Source organism: Trachypithecus francoisi, unplaced genomic scaffold (genome assembly GCF_009764315.1).
Source record: "Trachypithecus francoisi isolate TF-2019V2 unplaced genomic scaffold, Tfra_2.0 Lachesis_group10, whole genome shotgun sequence".
Taxonomy (NCBI): domain Eukaryota; kingdom Metazoa; phylum Chordata; class Mammalia; order Primates; family Cercopithecidae; genus Trachypithecus; species Trachypithecus francoisi.
The window spans coordinates 4,426,448-4,446,924 of record NW_022681455.1 but is presented as its reverse complement, the minus strand read 5'-3'; the positions used below and the strand labels follow the sequence as shown (position 1 = coordinate 4,446,924).

At 46.3% G+C, this 20,477-nt stretch overlaps 1 long non-coding RNA gene across 1 annotated transcript; it reads right to left on the bottom strand.

Annotated features, from left to right (window-relative positions):
• Positions 1-10,155: 10,155 nt before the first annotated feature.
• On the bottom strand, positions 10,156-12,578 carry LOC117086651. The gene is made up of 3 exons (XR_004438510.1): positions 12,276-12,578; positions 11,852-11,965; positions 10,156-10,643 (listed from the first exon to the last, which is right to left on the bottom strand). It is a non-coding gene; the product is annotated as an uncharacterized LOC117086651 (long non-coding RNA).
• Positions 12,579-20,477: the final 7,899 nt, after the last annotated feature.

Here is a 20,477-nt window from a genome sequence, read left to right as displayed (position 1 = left end):
CAGAGCTGCAGATTGGGTTTTCTGAAAGCAGGTCCTGAGATGGAGTTTGGGGAGGAAGTAACATTGGGCAGAGGGAGAAGCCAAACTGTGACCCCGTCCTCTAAGGGCCTCGAAGCTAACCTTTGTGCTCCTTCAGTCTCAGGACATGGGCTCCTCTGGGAGAGGTGCAGCTGAGGCAGACCCTGTAGGAGCTGGCGAGAGGAGGCTGCCTAATGACCACATGCCCCACACCTGGACAAGAAGTCCTGCTTCAAAGAGAGAGCTGGGTGGCACTTCACACTGTCAGCCATGTTCAGAGACACCCAAGTCGGGGTGTGGAGCCTCTATCAGAGCTTTCAGCGTAGTCCTGACCACCTGTACCTGTCGTTGGTCACCTGTAGCCTTGCTCCTCACCTGGGCCCTGCCTGTCCAAGTGCCCAGCTTTGCTTGCAGTTTCCAAGTCTCCAGCTCATCCTACTCACGGCTGAAGGTCCTGGCAGGCTCTCTCCTGAATCCCAACCAGGTCAGACTCCACTTTGTTTGCCCAGGCTGGACATTTCTGCCTGCATCCTCGGGGCATCTGACCTCAGTGCTTGTGCCTTGCTCCTTGGTGCTGACAGCTTGTGGTGAGACCACCCTGCTGGGCAGACAGGCTGGGATGCCTGGGCATGGGGCTCACTCCCCAGAGCCCCCGCTTGCTTTGGGTTGGACCCTGGCACCAGGCAGGATGCATGGTCTGCTTTGTGAGCAGGTGAGGTGGACAAAGGTGGCAACTGCACCTCCTCAAACCAGACTGAGGGGAATGAGTGGAGCTGGTCTACCATGGGAGGTGGAAGTGACCTCACAGCTCCTGCAGCCTCCTCTCTTCTTGTACTTACAAGGACACCACAACACAGAGTAAATATGCAGCTGGTTAGGAGCCAAGCTGGGAATAGAGCCCCGCCCAGAGCCCTTTTTATACATCCTTCTCCATGACTGAATTACAGTCCTTTCTTTTTCCCTTCCTCAAGACAGTTTTGTGTTTAGAAACGGCCTCATTGGCAGATTTTCTATTCTCCTTGGTTAGCTAATCGGAACACTCAGCCCCATTCTGGCAGGTGGCCTCTCTGTTTGAGGAATTATCTTGCCTGCCAACTGGGTGGTGGATTTACATGCTAGCTGGGCCACAGGGAAATCATCTGGAATAGCTAACGGGCTCATTCATCTCAGACTTGTCAGCCTCCAGGGCAAATGTGCCTGGTGTGGATGCTTTCTGCCCTTACAGAGCTTGTCCCGGGGCCTCAGCCCCAGCCTCCAGGGAAGCAGACCCTCAGGGCCTTGCTGATGAGCTTCAACACTGGCCCAAGGCTCCCATGGCTCTTATTTCCACTTTATCCTCTGTGAGTGCATTCTTTTTTTTTTTTTTTTTTTTTGAGATGGAGTCTTGTTCTTTCACCAGGCTGGAGTGCTGTGGTGCGATCTCGGCTCACTGCAACCTCTGCCTCCTGGCTTCAAGTGATTCCCCTGCCTCAGCCTTCCAAGTAGCTGGGACTACAGGCATGCACTATCACACCCGTCTAATTTTTGTATTTTAGTAGAGACGGGGTTTCACCATGTTGGCCGGGATGGTCTCGATCTCCTGACCTCGTAATCCACCCGCCTCGGCCTCCTAAAGTGCTGGGATTACAGGCGTGGAGCCACCGCATCTGGTTGTGCATTCTTTTTTTTTATTATATAAAAAATATTTCTGGTGTGACAGAGTCTCACTCTGTCGCCCAGGCTGGAGTGCAGTGGTGCAATCATGGCTCACTGGCCTCAAGTGATCCTCCCAACTCAGCCTGGCCTCAAGTGATCCTCCCAACTCAGCCTCTGGAGTAGCTGGGACTACAGCTGTGCAGCACCATGCTTGGCTAATTTTTTTATTTTGTAGAGACAGGATCGTGCCATGTTGTGCAGACTGGTCTTGAACTCCTGCCTCAGCCTCCCAAAGTGCTAGGATTCCAAGTGTGGGCCACCATGCCTGGCCATTGCACTCTGTTAGCAAACATTGTATCTAAAAGAATGGTGTCATCCTGTTCTATTCTTTTAATGTGATCCTTTAGCATACATTTAGTTATTTACTTTTCAAAACTTTCTAGCTTTTATCTGTAATTGTTAGTTTCATTCTGTTTTCTGTTATTTCAGAGTACCTTTGTTACCTTTATAATTTATTCTCTCTGCTAATTTTAGTCATATTATTGAACTGATTTCCCCCGTAAGTGCTGAGCCAGAGGTCTAGGCTCCATGGTGGATGGGGTGGAGACATATCAGCTGTGGGGGCAGTTTCTGTCCTAAGCAAGGAGCTGGGGAGAGCCTGGGCTTCACTCAGCTGTAGAATGCCTCTTTCTGGCCCTCTTTCATGGAATTCTCTTTCTCTCCTTGGGTGAATATTTTGATTCAAAGACAGCTAGCAAGGAAGAGTAGGCAAAGCTCCTGTAACCTACCCAGAGTGGGTGTAAAATAGCTACATACCAAAATTAGGGCACGGAAGGGAGGTGGTGTGTGCTGTCAAATTAGAAGCACTGTGGAAACAAGGAAGCCTGAGGGAAAGCTAGAAAGGTGTTTTATTGTGGGGGATGTAACCAAACAGGAAGTTGCTTTATTCCCACCAAAATGAGGGGGTCATATATTTCCCCTCCTGCTGCAAAATCAGAGACCAGATCAGAGCTCCAGGCTCACAGCCACAAAGCCAAGAGCATGAATAGAGAGGGAAGCCATTTCCCAGCTGACGAGCAGCTGTTGCCTGAACACTGAGGAGCCTGCGGCTGGAGGGAAGGAAAAGCATTGTGCATTTCAACAGCACGTGGGGGCTTGCTTTACCCAGAGTCTAGAATTGTAGCTGATGGAAACACTGCACTGACAAACAGAGCTTTGAAGACTGGCAGACAATGGGATGAAGGTTTCTATGTGACTGGTATTAAAAATCCAAAGAAGCATGAGACAGACGGAAAGGATCGATGTAGCCAAGCCAAACGAAGAGACGTTGACCCCAGCCAGGTCCATTTTCCTAGTGAGGAGGAATTGACAGTAACAGAACTCCGTGGTGCAGAAAGTGTAGCTCCATACGTGAAGAATTTGCTCGGTTAACTCTTTACTCAACTGTACATGCACAGGTTCAGTCGTGCTTAGTGAATTCTTTGGCCAAAGAACCTGTATTAATTTGCTACGGTTGTCATTGACAAAGTACCACAGATGGGTACTTGAACAACAGAGATTTATTTTCTCACAGTGCTGGAGGCTGGAAGTCTGAGATCGAGAAGAAGGCAGGGCTGGTTTCTCCTGAGGCCTCTCTCCTTGGCTTGTAGGGCCCATCTTCTCCCTGTGTTTTCACTGGTCTTCCCTTTGTGTGCATCTGTGTCCTCATCTCCTCTTCTTGAAAGGACACCAGTTGTATTGGATCAGGGCATGTTTTAATGACTTCATTGTAATTTAACTACCTCTTTGAAGACCCTGTCTGCAAATACAGTCACATTCTGGGAAACTGGAGGTTAGTTAGGACTTCAGTCTATGAATTTGAAGGGACACAATTCAGCCCCATTTCAGAACCCTCCTGGTATTGTTAAGGATGGATGTCTGCTCAGGCTATTCCCAGGCAACAATTTCTGCCACAATCCTGGAGTACAGGCTGTGCACAGCAGATAGACAATGCCCCCTTAAAGAATACTACCTTATTAAGGCTTACTACTTTAGGAACTAACTGCATTAAGTGGACACACCAATGGACACAAGGCCCAAATTCCTCCCATTTGGAAAGTGGTCCTGTCTTAGCGATAGCACGATAGGACGACGGTTCTTACGCTTCCCACTACCCAGTCCCTCAGTGAGGACATACGTGGTCTAAAATGCATTGTCTCCATTCTCTGACCTCAAATCTATATTCTGTGTGAATGTTTGTCGCATTTAACTATGCAAGTCTTTGCTCAGAGGCTGGATTTTCCATGCCCAGGGCTGACATCTGCGAGTGTAGTGGAGCACCTAGGCATAACTGGATGATGAAAATGAGGTGGCAGGTCTTGCCAGATGGAGCTCCGACATCCATTCTCTGCTTACCAGCTAGCAGAGCCCTAATTTTATTTGGGTTTAGGAATATGCCCAGCTTAAAAAGCTGCACCTCTCATCCTCACATTCCAGGTAAGAATGATGATGCAATACAGTTCTGGCCAATGAGGTAGGAACAGAGATGACTAGGTGGGCTTCCAGGTTTAAGGAAAGTTTATAGAGAGCTCAGGCAGTCCGTTCCATTTGCTTGTTGCCCTTTCTCCTTATTCCTGTCTAGAACAGGGATGTGATGGCTGGAGTACCAGCAGCCACCTTGTAAGTGTGAACATGAAGATGGTAGAGTGGTGATCTAGACAGAAGCTGGATTCCTCATGACCTTGGGGAACTGTCACACCAGCTCTGGCCTGCCCTCCTTTGAATTATCTTAACATGAGGGGGAAAAAACAAGCCCCCAGGGCCACTGGCCTCTCCAGTGGCTCAGCCTAGAGAATAATTGTGAATGGCCCTTCCTGGCATAGGTCACCCAGTGGCTCTGTGAACCCCTGTTTTATTTAAGCCACTATTTGGGGTTTCTATTACCCACCACCAAACCTTATTATTTAACTGATGCAGGTGGGTTGCAATTGTTAGAATCATTCTATTATTCTCCCTAGATACAGGTACAGGATCTTCTGAAAATCTCCGTGAAAGCCTCCTTTAGATATAAGCTCCCCTTCTACCCATCAGAAAAGCAGATGAGAGGACTTGGGTACACCTGGATTCACATATGCTCTCATCATTTATCAGGTGTGTGACTTTGGACAAAATCTTTCAGCTCTCTGAGCCTTGCTCTCTTGTGTGCCATTATACAGCGCTGTTGGGCTGATTTAGTGAAAGAATGTATGTAAAGCACCCGGCTTGGACCCTTACACCCTTGTACACAGTGCTTGGCACATGGCCCTCCTGCTCTTAGGACATTACTTACCCTGCAGAGGAAGGCTCAAGTCCAGGTGTCCAGCTTACTCTTTCCTCAGATGCAAGTCTTCCTGGATCTCTCTCTGGCTGCCTGTAGGACATTTCTGCTAAGCTCTCCTGTTGGCCTCTTCAAGCCTGGTCCCAACCACCCTCTCTCTGATGATGCCACTGTCTATCCTATCTCTCGTTCTCATGCCTATTGGCTTCACTCACCATACCACGCCACAGTACACCACGCTATGCCATGCCATGTCACCCCTGCTTCTAGTGGTGTCCAAAGCACTTCGGAAGGGGAATCATCCAGGAGATGTGAAGTTGTGTAGAGATGCAGTTGAAGCCAGCACCCTCGGGGCCAAGAGAACATGATAATGCAATGCTTGGGGCTGCCTTTCTACCCTTTCACTGCAGAAACCCTCCAGAGTGGCTCAGGAGCGCACTTTGATGTAGGGTCTGGCCCAAGGGGAGCTCATTTGCCAAGGGAGGGAGGGGGCAGGAAGGTCTGCAGGCAGTGAGGACTGGGCTCCGGGTGGGCTGCAGCAGAAACTCAAGTCAAATTTAGAAACCAACTGTCATGTGTCCACCAGGCCAAGTAGGAAGGGATTTTTCCACACCTGAGTCTGGAAAGTGTGGGCTTCAGTGACTTTCTCCAGTTGCATGAAGCAGAACTTTCCCTCCCTAAGTTCTGGGGCAGTGGCAGCCCAGGGCAGGCAGAGAGAGACGCTCACCCCTCATTCAGTGAACCACAGCTCACCTTGTAAAAAGGAACTTCCGCAGCAAACAGGAACGCTGTCTTCAGAACTTCCTGACACACAACAAAGGGAGGAGGACGGGACAGGCTTCTGGGGGTCCCAGCAGCAAGCTGGCGCGTGAAGGCACTTATCATGCGCCTTCCCCATGTCACAGCTGGTGCAAGGAGCCCCAGGGAAAAGCAGGGGCACGCTCCTTCCTGGAATGGAGGGGCAGCTCCCGCGGGGCCCTCTCGCCACGCCCCCTCATTCTACTCTGGACCTAATTGGAGCGTTTCTCTGTGCTTGGTTTCCTTCCTAGAGCTGCTAGCAAAGCACTCCAGAAGTACGCTCGCAAAACTGTGTGTATGGTGGCGTTGTGCGTGAGTGTGAGTGCACGAGAGTGTGAATGTGCGTGTGAACATGAGTGTGTGTGAGAGCATGAGTGTGAGAGTGGAAGTGAGCGTGTATGAGCATGTGAATGTGATGGATGAATGCAAATGTGAGTGTGAGTACGAGCATGTGTGAGTGGGAATATATGTGTGATTGTGCGTCCTCTTATTTCTGGCTCTGCTGACCCTCTCGGCCTCTTCCTTCTGTATGGTGCCATTATCCATGGGCTTCATTTCATCTCTGGTGATGGAGTCCCTCTGTTGGCACCTACAGGTGAATTTTGGGCTGGAGGTGTTTTCCCAATCCCAGCACTGCTGAGACCTGCAGAGTTCTGGGCAGGTGTGGTGGTCTGTCCAGCCACGCTGCTGTGGCGGCCCTGTGGACTCTGGCGCCTGCTCCCAATGGTCTTCTTCAGGGCCACCATGATCACCCAGTTTCCAAGGCCAATGAGCTTAGTCATAACTTGTCTCCACCCCTGCTGCATCAACCTTCACTTGTGATCTCTTCGTTAGTTTATCTCTTGAATGAAGATGTTGCCAAAGCATTTGCCCTCATTTTTCTCTCTTTACACTAGTGCTCCTCAAGCTTTTAAAAACCCATGCCTCTAATAAAAAATAAGTATGGATTTAAAAACACATTGGAACAATGGCTGTGGTATCAAACTATATGCATTCCCTGCCCCCCAATCTCTGGCCTGCAAAACATTGTACTGTGTCGTCTGAGGGGTGTGTACTCATTTTCTTCTTCTGTGCTGTGCTACGTTTCCAGAATCACTGCTCAGAACTCTCCAACAGGGAAATCTTACTTGGAGATAATGGGTGTTGTAAGCCTAAGTTCAGAATAAAGTAAACCAGGGTTCATCTATGCCTCCATCATTTGTCAGCTGTATGATCTAGGACAAAATACTCCAGCTCTCTGAGCCTCAGTTTCTTGAGTGTGCTGTCATGCAGGTTGTTGAGAGGTTTTAGTGAGAGATGTATGTGAAGCACCTGGACCCTTGTACACAGTGTTCAGCACATCACACGTCCCTCCAGAGGAAGACTGAAGTCCGCACGTCCAGAGCTTGCTCTTCCCTGGAATGCAATTCTTTCTATATCTATCTTTGGCTGCTTCAGGACATTTCTGGTTAGCTCTCCTGTTGGTCCTTTTAGTTCAGTCCCCAACCATGCTCTCGAAGCCACAGTCCATCCTATCTCTGGTTCTCCTGTCTATCAGCTCCACTTACTATACTATGCCATGCCATGCATGATGTCATGCCATACTACACCACATCACATCAGACCACACGACCCTAGACTACATTATGCCATGCCAGAGCATGCCACACCATGCCACACTAGACTATACCATACCACACCCTGCCACGCCATACCATGCCATGCCATACCACAGCATAGCTGGTGCAGACAATTGTCCCAGACTCACCCCTGCTCATTCTTGGGACCCCGACTCTGTTTTCCAGTGTCCATCCTGGCCTCTGTCCCCTTTGGTTGGGTTAACCTATTTGAACTCCATTCTTGGCTTCTAACATAAGTGTCCCAGCTCTTCTCCCTCTTTGGAGTTTGGAATCCCCCCAGTATTCAGGGAAGACACCCCTCCTCAATCCCTGGCTTATAGAACCTGGGGTCATCTTCTGCAGAATGGAGAGCTAATCCCTGTTCACCTCTCCATTCTTTCTACCTGGGAGAACCACACTTTTCGTAGGAAACAAAAATTTCCCTTCATGTGAATATCTAACTATATGCTAATATAAAACTTTAATATTTAAACTTAATATGTTAGAGTTCAGTGTTTAATTTAAAAAACCTAATGAGTTATTACCTTGACTTTAGTAATAAGGGTTATATTTATAGCTATATACCTACATCTATTTATCTATACACAGGTATACACATATACATTTTTAAGAATCAGGGAATCAATTTCTCTCTCTATATAATGCTTGTTTGCTTGTTTCCTTCACATAATATTTATTTTCTCAAAAAACAAAAGCCAACAACAGAAAAGTATGATCTATAAGAAAGTTGACCTCTTGGTCACCATCTTGTCATGATTTATGTGTCTAGTTTTCTTCTTCCTCTTAGTACCTATAGCATCTTGACACACACATACAGTGTCCTTGACTGAATACACTTTGTAAGGAAAACCTTACAAGTTGATGGTGCCTCACAGTTTCTTCCTGATCACTGCAGACCTAGGAGGAGTTAGGGAGTTACTATGATGGTGAAACTGTTTAGCTACTGCACTTGCTATTCCTTTTTCCAAGTATTTATCCAATGATGTCAACTGTGAAGTGGGCAAGCATCACAGACCAAATACAGTAAGATTATTTATATACAAATAGAGGTTAAGTGTGTATATAGGTGTGTATTTTCATTATTTGATGTGAACCTAGCATTTTATATGTGCTTTACTATAGTGGCAACTAGCATTTACTAAGAACAAGGGCCCAAGAGGCTGTTTGCTGGCATAACTCCCAGGAAGGGGTTCTGGGAGGGGCCTTGTCCAGAAACGGCACTGCATGTTACTATTTTCCAGGTTATCTTTTCTTGAAATCTTCAGAGTCATCTGCAACTCCTCTCTCCCCTTTTCATTCATCCCTTTTTTAGTGAGAAGTTCACAGTTGGTCGGGAAGAGATGTGCCATGGAGAAAGTCAATAATGCCTCTTGAGGGAGGTTTTGCAGAAGGGGGATTGTTGAGCTGAATCTTGAAGGGTGATGGAGAGTGAGATGGTTAATACTGAGTGTCAACTTGATTAGATTGAAGGATGCAAAATATTGTTTCTGGGTGTGTCTGTGAGGGTGTTGCCAAAAGACATTAACATTTGAGTCAGTGGACTGGGAAAGACAGACCAACTCTTAATCTGGGTGGACACCATCTAATCAGCTGCCAGCATGGCCAGAATAAAAAGCCGACAGAAGAATGTGAAAAGACTAGACACGCCTAGCCTCCCAGCCTACATCTTTCTCCCATGCTGGACACTTCCTGCCTTCAAACATTGGACTCCAAGTTCTTCAGCTTTGGGACTCAGACTGGCTTCCTTGCTCCTCAGCTTGCAGATGACCTATCATAGGACCTTGTGATCATGTGAATTAATACTCCTTAATAAACTCCCCTTTATATATACATCTATCCTATTAGTTCTGTCCCTCTAGAGAACTTGGACTAACACAGAAGAGCTTGGCAAACTGGGTAGGCATAGTGTGAAGAAGGTCTTCCTCACTTACAATGCAAATAGTAATTAAAGATACCCTTCCTCTTTTTTTTTTTTTGGAATCGCTTCTTGGATTTGCTCTATTTCTTCCTTATCCATGACTGCCCTAGTTCAGGCAGGAGGGTCATTCCTCAACCTTGGGCTACAGCCTCCGTACTCACTTCCCTGACCCTTGGTGCATCCTGTACCTCCCTCAGCATCTCACACAGTCTCTTGTGTCTCACAGTGTTTACCAGATAAAGTATGGGCTAAATAAGTCATCATGAAATGCTGTCCCCCTGTTTCTGTCTGTGGTCTATGATGTACAGGATGACATCTATGCTCTGTATTTCTGGCATTCAATGTCTTCTACCTTCTTACCCTAACCTGTGTTTCCCATTACTTTTTTAACCAGCTCTCCATCCCTGCCAAACAGGTCTGCTTACTGTCTCTTCAATTCACACAGAAAGGTGTGACCTTTGTTCATATACTTCTGATTTCTCTGGAACTATCCTGATCCTTTTTGGATTTTGTTTCTTCATAAGGTTTTGGGGTCATTAATTTTTTCGGTTTTTTTTTTTTTTTTTTTTTTTTTTGCGTCTCATTCTGTTGCCTAGGCTGGAGTGCAACGTCACAATCTGGGCTCACTGATACCTCTGCCTCCCAGGTTCAAGTGATTCTCCTGCCTCAGCCTCCCCAGTAGCTGAGATTATAGGTGCCAGTCACCATGCCTGGCTTTTTAAAATTTATTTTTATTTTTAGTATAGACTGGGTTTCACCATGTTGGCCAAGCTGGTCTAGAAATCCTGACCTCAAGTGATCTGCCTGCCTTGGCCTCCCAAAGTGTTGGGATTACAGGCGTGAGTCACTGCGCCCAGCCCATTAATATTTTTAAATTGACAGATAAATAATTGTATATATTTATTGTGTGCAACATGTTGTTTTGAAATATGTGTATATTGTGACATGGCTAAATGGAGCTAACGTATGCATTACCTCACCTACTTATGCTTTTTGTGGTGAGATGTAAAATAACCTTGATCTTAAACAACCTTCAAGACTCAGCTCAAGGTCTCTCACCTCCACAGACCTGAAACCTAGTTTTCTTTCTTTCATTTCTAATCTTCTGGTTTCTCCAAATGGCTTCCTTTCTTAAACTCCTAATTTGTGTTATTTGTGAATTCACTTTGCAATTCATCATTTCTGTCTTGTAAGTAGATTTTATGATTGCCTTGTCATGGTGTGAACATATTTCACTGTGTATTAGTATAACAGAAAGTTTGTAAGCTCCCTGAGAGCAATGATTTTGTACTTATTTGTATGCCCTAGACCAGTGTTATTCATGCTGGTGTGCAGATCAGTGTCCATCAGCACGCAAGATCTGAAATGAGAACACAGCAAGAGAGAATAAGAGTTGAGTAATGCTCCTAGTGACAGGACATTGGCATGGCATCCAAGCATGTGTCATGGGTTTTCTTTTATTAAACAGGGAATGGACCAGATTGGGTGCTGCTGAATTCTTTGTGGTGAGTCCTGTCTGGTGCAAACTGCATACAAGTCACTCATAGTAGGGCCACACATCACAACGCATGAATTGGGAATGACAGCAGCTGCACCTTCACCTTAGACAGTTTGTCCAGCAGCACCTGTAGAATGGAACCCTGCATGCTGCACGTGCTCCCAAGGTGCTAGTGGATTGATAAACACTATAGATATGGACATGTTAATAGCTGTGTTTTTCTTTTCTATCCCTGTATAAAAATCAGAAGTATTAATCTAGTTGCAATGCAAATTCAATTCATGTTAGGTATGCAACCCAGATGTACCTGGGCTACCCTGACCCTTAAGAACAAAATGGGCCTGGCTTATGGTTCTCCAATTATGGAGAACCAGAGGTCTTCCTCGAGATTTTTTTTTTTTTTTTTTTTTTTTTTTGAGATGGAGTCTTGCTCTGTTGCCCAGGCTTCAGTGCAGTGGCATGATCTTGGCTCACTGCAACCTCTGCCTTCTGGGTTCAAGTGATTCTCCCTGTCTCAGCTTCCCTAGAAGCTGGGATTATGGTACCCGCCATCATGCCCAGCTAATTTTTGTAGAGATAGATAGGGTTTCACCGTGTTGGCCAGGTTGGTCTCGAACTCTTGACCTCAGGTGATCCGCCTGCCTTGGCCTCCCAAAGTGCTGGAATTACAGGCGTGAGCCACCTTACCCGACTCTTCCTCGAGATTTATGGAAGGCTTTGGTATGGGTTTTCCTGCCCATGTCTTCTCCGGCTCACAGGGGACCTTACTTCTACATCGCACCGTGCCATGCTCCCCATCGCCTTGACCCAGATGGGGAGTTCAGCCATTTTACTCATTTTCACAACTCCCCTTGCTTGGAGGTAGGAAAAAAAAAAAAAAAAAAAAAAAGCACCTCACTAAAGCTTTTGTGTGGATAACAGACTTTACCGAAGTTTGGGGGAGACAGACCAAGTTTTGTTCCACAGAAGTATCATATTAAAAAACTCATCACTCAAACGTTTCACCACTTCTCATGCTTCCGGATGCTATTCAAGGGTCGAATTTCCTGGCCCTTCCCTTGTACCCTCACCTTAGTCTCCTGTGGCTGACATAATCCATTCCTCCACCCGTTCCTGAGTCAGGCCCTCGACGAATGCTTTAATTTCCTCCTCAGGATGCTAGTGCAGCCATCATCACTCACTGCCTAGATAATGAAATCCGAGGCTGTATTAGTCAACCCGAAACTCTTAAAATCATTCTGACATTCTTTCCACATTTTGGCAATGTGCGCGGACTGTTCATGGGACTGTGGTCCTCTTAAGAAAGGATCAATCCACACCTCACACTCCTTTCTGCTTCTGGGAGCTAATGCTGCCAGTGCAGTGATACATGGAAGTGAAATGCAAGCATGATTGGCTCCATTTACCACCCAGAGCCCCCTTCCCCATCCCATTACATTCCTATATAAGAATGGGATAGAGTGATTTTTCCCCCATTATACATATGAAAATCACCTGTCTTAAATGACGAGTGGATTCAACTGCTCCTTTCTAAGGTGAGAATTCTCTTTGTCACTCACTCACTGGTGGTTAACATCCATGGGCTCGTGGAGAAAGAGAGAGGCAGTCCATGGTGGCTTCATTTGCAGTGTAGTCTGAAGCTTTTTGACTCTGGAGGTCACTCTATCTTGCTATGTTCTGTGCTTTGACAGTGAAACTGGGTCAATGAAAATTAGACTCAGTGGGGCCTTCCCTTATTCTATGGGGGCTGCTTTTCCTGCCTATCATCCATCACATTGATTTCTTGTTGCAAGACTCATCTCTATTACGTTTTCAGTAGCTAAGAGCCAGTGATGCTGCCAATTGTGGCATTGTCAGAGAATCCAGGGAGCCCAGTTGTGATCTAACAATAGAAGAAAAACCCGTATGACACCAGGTGATGTCATGAGAGGTGGACGAAGGCCATGCTTGTGTCCCTAGAACTGAAAGTCTCAAGATGGGTGATCACCCTCTTGGAGCCAGAGGTCGTCGATCCTGCCAATCCTTCCCTCCCAGAGGAGAGGTGGGGTGTGGAACCGTGGTGGCAGCCCTTTCCCAGGAATGGAGTGGCAGAGGGAGCTGAGGGGCATCAGCAATTTGCTTCACCTTAGAGTGAGTCTAAGCCGAGAAGAAAAGAGGGAGGAGGAATGGGGAAAATGGTTACGTGTCACCAGCACTGCCATTTACCAGCGACCAGGGTAAGGAGCTCACTTCCCTCTCTCAGAATAAGCTCTAAGCCCTTTCCCCTACCTGGCATTTGCATTTTAAAAATCCTCAGCAGCTTCTTGGGAGTAGGTGGCTGGCACTTTGTGCCCAGAGTCTGAGAGAAGAGGAATATATGAGCCAATTTCTGTGGTTTTGTTCTTGGGTTTTGTTTCATGTGACAAAGGCAGAGTTGGCGCAGCCAAGCTGGAGTACGCTGAGGAGTTTGGAGGAGGTGATTTTGGAGCTGGTGTTCAAGCTGGAATAGAAGTTTGTCAGGCAGATACAAGAGAGGTGAGCAACCCCGGGCAGTGGGTACCACACATACAGACTGACTGACTGACCCTAGTCTCTCTCCAGCCCAAGTGCAAGTGGGGGAGAACATTCCTTGCTGAGATTTTTGCAGAAAGAAGCAGGAATCACAGTGGCTGAGGTAAACTGAGCCAGGGTTGAGTCTTGAAGTGACTGTTTGGGATGCCTTCACTGCTGCCTTCCAGCTTTGGAGGGCCAAGATGACCTTTTGGGGACTAGGAACGGGCTTAACTGACCGGCCCACCACCACCTGCACAGTCTCCGTACTTGTACTGGTCCTCAGGCCATTGCCTAAAAAGGATCCCGGCTACACTGTTGTATTCATTGACTTTGCAGGAATACACGCATGCAGTTGCCAAAATTCATGACTGGCAGGATACATTTGCTTGTTTTATGGACAAGTGCATCTTTTAGTCCCTGCAACTGAGGTGAGCCACATGTCACCCTGAGCCACTGTGCTTTGTGTTCAAAGCTCATTCATTCCTCCTCCCACTTCCTACTGATCCCTGCCTTACCTCTGGCTGTCCCTAGAGGTGGCTGCTTGTTATCTGTGACAGCCCAGGAAGAGGCAGGAGGAGAGGCAAAGCTTGAAAGGAGCTGGGAGGGAGGAGAGGAGGGAAACCTCTGTAAACCCACCCTTATGCACCTTGCAGGCCATGGGGGTCTACCAACAAAGCTCCCTCCCCAACTCTGCATCTCTCCCAGAAGCAGTCTCTTTGAGTGGGAGCAGCAGAATCGTTCTAAACCTCCTCAGGCATTATTATGTGGATCTGAGTAAAGCACCACCCTCTAAACCCACAGCAGAGCTATGCCATGACTCTGGCCTGTTAAGAAAAATTCTATAAACTGGCTCTCTCTTGAGTCACCAGTATCATTCATTCACAAGATAGTTTGGGGGCCCCTCCAGTGGTAAAGGCCCTGCAAAATCCTGGGGATAACACGAATAAGATGCTTTTGAGGGTCTTACAGTTTGGGAGAGGGTGAAGGCAGTGTAATTACTTCATTCTCTCAAAGAGCTCTGTGGAGTGGACTCTACTGTTCATATTTGACAGGTGAGTAGCATGAGGCTTTGCAAGGTTGATGCACCCAAGACCACCCAGCTGATAGGTAAGAGAGCCAGAATTCAAACTCAGATCTTTCTGACCTGTAGTTCAAAGAGGTAGGTGAAAGAGATATTTACCTTCTTTGTCTCATGTGACAAAGTCAGAGTTGGTGCAGCCAAGCTGGAGTAGGCTGAGGAGTTTGGAGGAGGTGATTTTTGAGCTGGAGTTCAAGCTGGAATAGAAGTTTGTCATGCAGATACAAGAGAGATGGGCACCCCAGGCGGTGGGTACCACCCATGCAGAGGTGGGAAAACCAGTTGCAAGGTCTACCTAGAGCTGCCAAAGGCCTGCCTGGTAGGCATGTGGGGTAACGAAAGGGCCTGGCACACCATTTTAAGAACAGATACTTTCCTGAGGGTGTCAAGGAGGCATAGAAGACATTAATGCAGGGGCTGATTAGAATGGTGTCTTTCAAAGACTCCCTGCAGATGGCACCTTGGCCAGGATCCACAGGAGACCCTTTGGTGCTTGAGAAGAAGTGATGTCCAGTTAGGTGGAGCCCTAGGTGAGTGAAGCCAGGAAATGCTGCCCCAGGTAAGTGAAGCCAGGAACCCTAGGTAGATGCAGTCCCACATGGTGGAGCCCCAGATAAGTGGAGTGGTGGAGTCCCACATGGTGGAGGGAGCCCCAGGTGATGGAGCCCCAGGTGGGTGGAGCCTCAAGTGGGTGGAGCCCTAGGTGGTGGATTCCAGATGGGTAGAGCCCCAGGTGGGTGGAGCCTCAAGTAGGTGGAGCCCCAGGTGGTGGAGTCCCACGTGCTGGAGTCCCACGTGCTGGAGCCCCAGATGGTGGAACCAACCTGAGCCCACGGTCTCTCCCTCTGCACTTCATGAAATCAGGAGAACCAAGCTGATTGTCCTTTGAGAAACGCCACATTCACGCTTCCTGGCTGGGTCAACGCGGCTCTTCTGGATGGTTTTTCCTCCCTGAATAGACGTTCCCGCTTGTTTGCCCTCACAGAATGTGGTCCACATACCTAGCCTTGAGTACGGCCTCAAGGGTCACCTGCGTTTGTCTTTTTTGAAGTTCTTGCGCTGAGGTTCCACGCGGCCCTAGAGCGTCTCCGTGTTTCTAGGGCGGCTGGGTCCGGTTCCTGTGAACTTCAAGGCAGAATTTCTGAACTGCACAAGGCTGAGCTTTCTCCTGCAGCCGTGCCGCGTCTTGGTCCCCTTGGGCCTTCCTGAGTTCTCTGCTTCAGTGGCAGCTGGTTTGTCCCGGTTTTCTTAAGAGGCGAGGAGAGTGGGGTTCCTTGGTGCGTTTCAGGTGGTGCTCGGGGGACCCCGCAAGCCCCAGTGCGCGCTGGGAACCACTGGCCAGGCCGGCACAGCCGGGCGTCTGTTCTCTTCTTACTGTGCCCCTCTCTCGGGGATCCCAGAGCGGCCATCTCAGTTATTGTCTGGCAACCTTTTCCATAATGCTGCGCCCAAATCTAAGCCACGTTAATATTATGACAAATAAAAAAATACAGATTTCCAGCAGAAGTCCACATGGGGCACTAATGCAAACACGTCAGTTTACAGCCTCAAAGTTAAAGCATGGATGTTCCTGGGTGACGGAATAGGGGAGAATGAGAATCCGAATGGCAGGCCCAACTAGAGAATTGATATGAGAGTAACTGTAGCTCTATTTCCCGGAGCCAGCGGCCCTTCCTTCCTTCCTTCCTTCCTTCCTTCCTTCCTCCCTCCCTCCCTCCCTCCCTCCCTTCCTCCCTCCCTTCCTCTCTCCCTCTCTCCTCCTTCTCACACTCACCCTGAATTATCAGGTTGGGGAGAGCCTTGGGTGACTGGGGTTTTAATGAATAAGAGGGAATGATTGGAAATTAGCATACCATTGACTTGCATGCAAATAGGTACTTCTGAAGTGATTGCGAAATTTATTCTCTTAAACATTTTAAACCCTCTCTTACAATCTGATTTTTGACAGTAAATTCTGGCTTAACAGCAATAAAAATGTGGCATTTTTTTGCACCCCTTTTTGGTGACACTTGTGAAGGAAACATTTGAACCTCACCTAGGCTCAGTGTTCTTTAATAAAAAATTGAGAAGACTGATTTAACTTAAAAATATTTTTACAGTCTTTTTGCTTCAGATCACATAAATAATACATATACAAATATGGAAATGTGGAAAATAAAGAAAAATAGAAAAATGAATCTAAAATCACCTGTATTATAACTCTCCCTCTCTTTACATGTGTACATGTATATAATTTTTTAGTAAAAATGTATGTATTTTGAACTGATTGTTCTATAATCTGCTTTTTTAACATTAGTGATATCCTGAGAACTTTTTCTCAGACTACTAAATATTCTCTGACAATTTTTTAAAATTAATTGTATATAGGTAGTGTAATACTTTATTTTACTATGCCCCACTTTTATACATTTGTTTCCAATTATTCGATATTATAAACAGCTGTTCACCCTTATACATACACATTGTGGACATCTATGATTGTTTCTAAGTGGGAAAGGCCAAAAAGTGGAATTGCTGTGTCAGAGGGCACAGAAGGCATGTACAGACACAGTATAAGGCGCTTCATGCATATTCCCACACAATCCTCCAGAAAGATCATACCAGGGTCCACTCCTGCCAGCCTGGCGTGTCTTTACAAGATGGAAGCTTTATACCTATTAAATTCAAACACCTGATTCCTCCCTACCCCTAACTCCTGACAACTAGTATTCTACTTTCTGTCTCTACGAATTTACCTGTTGTAGGTAGCTCATATAAGTGGAATCATACAATATTTGTCCTTTTGTATCTGGCTGATTTCACTTAGCATAAGGTATTCATGGTTCATCTATATTGTAGCATGTGTCAGAATTTCCTTCCTTTTTAAGGCTGAATTATGTTCCATTTATGGGCATACATCATTTTGCTAGCCCATTCATCTGTTGATAGATACGTGGTTTTCTTCTGTGTTTCAGCTTTTGGGAATAATGCTGCCATAAATTTGGGTGTACTATTTCTTTGAGACCCTGTCTTCAGTTCTTTTGGGGGTATACTCCGAAGTGGAATTACGGGATCATATGGTAATTCCATTATTATTATTTTTAGGACCTGCAATACTATTTCCCACAGTGGTGGCACTGTTTTACATTGCCACCAACAGTGCCCAAGAGTCCTAACTCCTCTGCATCCTTGCCAACGCTTATTTTCTGTTTTTCGATAGTAGCCATCCTGATGGGTGTAAGGTGGTATTTCACTGTAAATTTGATTTTCATTTCCCTGATGATGAGTGATGCTGAGCATCTTTTTTTCTGCTTCTTGGTCCTTTGTCTGTCTTCTTTGGAGAAATGCCTATTCAAGTCCTTTGCCCATTTTGAATCCAGGTGTTTGGGTTTTTTTTTTTGGTGTTGATTCAGAGGGCCATTTTTAGAGGCTCCCATCATTCCCGTTCTCTAATCCTCCACTCCCGTCTCTTCCCTCGGGTCTGGCAAGCTGACCGTCTCACCCCCAGGAAACATTTATGTCACATTTCAGCAAAGTAGGAATATGACTCGCAATAGGTCACTCCCATCATTCACCTACTGGGCCCCACGTAAGAACAGCTGGGCACCATCAAGCATACTACGATGGGAGCTTCCAGAGTAGATAAATTAGGAGCCGAACACTTACATTGCCGAAAAAATCTGGCCTTGCTAGATGATGATTTTCAGGAAGAACAGCTACAGATCAAGCATTTTAAAATCAAAGTCATTATCTACAGCTGATCTGTCCAAACTTTAATCTGGTTTCTAATATTAGATAGCAAGTCACCAAAAGCATGCATTTTGTGGAATTTTAATCTGGAAGGGCTCACCAGGTGACTCCATCACTCAGGGCCAATCATTCTTCAGGCTCTCTGTTAAAATTCTTTTAAGTGGGAGATGAGTATTACTTAAAGTTTTCTCCATTTTAAAATGACTGTGCATTCTGAAGGCATAGAATGTCTATATTCTAATGTTTAGACATATAACTTTTTTTTTTTCCTGGGCAAAAACTGTACTTGAAAGCTATAAATACTGTGAGCAGAGGTGCTTTTGTTGAAGCAAGGCTGAGGGAGCCTGTGTCCTGGCCCTGGGTTTCCTTTCCCCTTCCCTCCAAGTCCACACAGCTCAGGCAGCAGCCCTGGAGATTCTGGAGCACAACTTGAAGACCACAGGGGAGAGAGGGTGATGGGGAAATTTAGTGAGTCTGGATACCGCTTCAAGGCAAGCAGAAAGCCCACATGGCTGGGCTTAGACTGGGTTTCGGGAAGAGAGGTTAGCCTGGAAGAGGAGAGGAGAGGCTGTTACTCTGAGGCGTAGAGCAAATGGAGTCCAGAGACAGTGTCATGGGCCAGGATTTGGAAACCAAAAGAGGGAGTAAGGAGGAAGAACCAACTCTGAGGCAAAGGCCCTGCCATGGTGCCCAGGCGGTTCTGAGCAAGCAGGCTCAGGGCGGGGTGCTGGATGAACCCATAGGGGCCAAGCACCAGGGAGCAGGATGTGTGTACAAGATGCCCCCAGACATAGCCATGGCAGTAGACAGAGAGTTTTTTGGCACCTGCTGTTTCTGAAAGTCCATGTGTGGCCACTGTGCCCTGTGCAGGGCCATCATGCACAATTGGGCAGGTTGTGCACTACACAGTGTCTCCCAGCCAAGGGATTTGGGTTGGAGCGAAATTCAGTTGCCAAGCCCTCACCCTGGAGCAGAGCTGCATCTGCCAGGAGGAAGGGGCGTGCTTTGTAACTGACACAAAAGTACTTCATGAGTTTGCAGCGGCCCTGAGTGCAGGCAGCTATTTGCTGGCTAGTGTTCTGGAATTCTAGTCCTCTGCTCAAAGGATCTCAACCAGCTCAGATGCTGGCTGTCAGTTCTATGGCTCTTAAGCAGCACTGTAACACAGCTGCACTATCGTTACTTGTCTTTATCTCATTATTCATTCATTTATTTCAATGAATATTTATTTAGCTCTTACTATGTGCCAAGCACTGTTCTACATGTTTGGGTCACATCAGAGAAGGAAGTAGACTAGGGGACAGTTAAGACAATAAACAATACACATAAGAAATAAATGTTCTACTATGTTGGAAGGTGATAAGTGTTAGGGAATAACGAGAAAGGAGTAAGCAGATCAGGAGTTCTAGAGTGGGGGAGCGGGTTGCAATATTAAATAGAAATGTCAGGGGAAAGCCTACTTGATAAGGTACAATCTGAGCAAAGACTTGAAGAAGCTTGATGAGCCTAGAAACAGCATTTTTGGTGGGGTCCTGGTTCCTTTATGTTGGAAATTGGTGTTTAGAAACAAGATCAGGTACTGAATGTGCTCATTGCTTTCTTACTTGTGTGTCTTTTAAGCAGGACAGATCTTGCAGTTATACATATCTGTATTCCCCCATGCAAATACAAACATCAATATTTATTTAAAAACTGAGTTTTATAATGATACTTCTGACTGCAGTTCACACCCCAGAGTTTTTTTCTAACTGTCCTCTTTCCTTATTTCTAATATCTTTTTCTAACACTGAGGGACTTAATAAAAGGAAAATATCACGATTTGTTTGTTCAACCCTGATATGCATATAAAGCACTGTCAGAATTGCTAACATATGCCCTTATGAGAAACTAATTTATTAATTAAAACGTACCATTTGTGCAGCTCTTTTTGTCTTCAGTTTCACAATATATACCCAAAATGATGTTTCCCAAAGTAACTCTTTCCCACTCCCTTCAGTGTGTTGCTTTTATTCATTTATAATATAGTTAAATTCATTTATTACAATCTGTATTCCATTTTGGGTTTCTCCCATACTGTGGTTAGTTTCTTTTAAGTTTACACTCAGTAAAAATCACTCTTTGTGGTGTACAGTTTTATGGGTTTTGACAAATGGAGAGAGTCACATATCCACCATGCGTCATGACTTAGAATGGTTCTGCCACTCACAAAATCCACTTCTGTCACCCGCTTTGTAGTTAAAGCTACCCTCTCCCCATGCCCGGGCCCTGGAGACCTCTGATTTGTTTTCCATCCATATAGTTTTGCCTTCTCCAGATGGTCATATTAATGGAATACAGTCATATAGCACATAACCTTT